Consider the following 2,185-nt stretch of genomic DNA (forward strand, 5'->3'; position numbering starts at 1 on the left):
GAAAACCTTACTCTTTTCCTCCTAGTAAATCTGGAAGTCGTCTGAATTATCAAAAATACAGTTTTTCAGCTGGAAAAAGAGCTAGTAGTGGTAACGGAAAAGGAAATGGAAACAGTTATAATTATGGGAGTGGTAGAAGAAACCCCAATGGACGAGGAGTTAGTAACAGAAATAGTAACAACATGAGTCAAGTCTCACGCAACAACAATAGTAATAATGGTGATCCAGCTACTCCTATCCGATGTCACAAGTGTGCTAAGAAGGGTCACATGGCATATGAATGTAGAGATGCTGGAATTACTTGTTTTAATTGTCAACAACAAGGCCACATTAGCACCACATGCCTCTACCCAAGGAAGACTCCACAACCTGGAAACCAGAGTTCCCAAGCCAGCCGACCTAAATCCAATGGAAGAGTCTTTGCCCTCAGTGGTGCAGGAGCGTCTGAGAAAGACAACTTGATCCAAGGTACATGTCTCATAAGTGATAGTCCTTTATTTGTACTATTTGATTGTGGTCCCACTCATTCCTTTGTGTCTCTTGACTGTGTTAGACATTTAGGACTACCTGCATCTCGTTTGCAGTATGATTTAATTGTGAATACCCCAACTAGTGATTATGTTGATACCTCCAATGTTTGTCTTGACATTCCTATCCATGTGTGTGGAAGGGACTTCCGAGTTGACTTAGTGTGTTTATCTTTGCGTCTGGTTGATGTGATTCTTGGTATGGATTGGCTATCTGCCAACCGTGTCCGCGTAGATTTTTTTAGTAAAACCATTGAATTCATGGAATCAGAAGAGAGGGATAAACCTAGCAATATATCCACCAACCAAGTGAAGGCACTCTTGAAAGAAGATGCTCAGTTATACATGATCCTAGCCTCACTGGAATTTGAAGAAAAAGTGGTAATACGAGATGTTCCTATTGTGTGTGAATTCCCTGAAGATATCACTAGTTTACCATCAGAGCGTGAGATTGAGTTTAACACTGACCTTGTACCAAGTACTGGACCCATATCCATGGCACCGTATAGGATGTCTCCATTAGAATTATTTGAGCTTAAGAAGTAATTGGAAGAACTTTTAGATAAACAATTTATAAGACCTAGTGTTTCACCATGGGGTGCACCTATGTTATTGGTTAAAAAGAAGGATGGCTCTATGAGGTTATGTGTGGATTATCGTCGACTTAATAAAGTGACAATCAATAATAAGTATCTGCTACCTAGGATAGATGACCTTATGGATCAATTGAGAGGATCATGTGTATTTAGTAAGATCGATAAGAGATCAGGTTACCATTAGATTCGAGTGAAGCCTTCTGATACCCCTAAGACCGCCTTTAGGACCCGTTATGGCCATTACGAGTATTTAGTTATGCATTTTGGTTGACCAATGCACCAGTAGTGTTTATGGGTTACATGAATCGGATCTTTCATCCTTGTGTTTATAGATGATATCTTAGTGTACTCTAAGACTACGGAAGAGCATGGCGAACATTTAAGGATAGTCTTGAAAACCCTTAAGGAGAAACAATTATTTGCCAATTTGTCTAAGTGTGAATTTTGGTTAGAGGAAGTAAGTTTCCTAGGACATATAATTTCAAAAGGTGGAATAGCTGTTGATCCTACCAAAGTGGAGAGTGTCTTAGAATGGAAAGCACCTAAATAACTGACTGAGATTAGGAGTTTCCTAGGATTGGCAAGTTATTATCGTAGGTTCATAGAAGGATTCTCCAAGTTGGCCTTACCTTTCACTAAGTTGACCCGAAAAGGGGAATTGTTCCTGTGGGATAACCATTGTGAGAATAGCTTCCAAGAGCTTAAGAAACGATTTACCTTTGCACTGATCTTAGTATTACCTGACCTGAGTGAACCCTTTGTAGTATATTGTGATGCGTGTGGTTCCGGATTAGGTGGAGTACTTATGCAGGATGGGAAGGTGGTAGCATATGCTTCTAGGCAATTCAAGATTCATAAGAGGAACTACCCTACCCATGACCTAGAACTAGCAGCAATTGTCTTTGTACTTAAGATGTGGAGACATTATTTATATGGATCTAGATTTGAGGTCTTTAGTGACCACAAGAGCCTTAAGTATCTTTTTGATCAGAAGGAGTTGAACATGAGACAACGTAGGTGGATGGAATTTCTTAAAGATTTTGATTTTGAGCTTAAATATCA

Source organism: Cicer arietinum, chromosome 4 (genome assembly GCF_000331145.2).
Source record: "Cicer arietinum cultivar CDC Frontier isolate Library 1 chromosome 4, Cicar.CDCFrontier_v2.0, whole genome shotgun sequence".
Classification (NCBI taxonomy): domain Eukaryota; kingdom Viridiplantae; phylum Streptophyta; class Magnoliopsida; order Fabales; family Fabaceae; genus Cicer; species Cicer arietinum.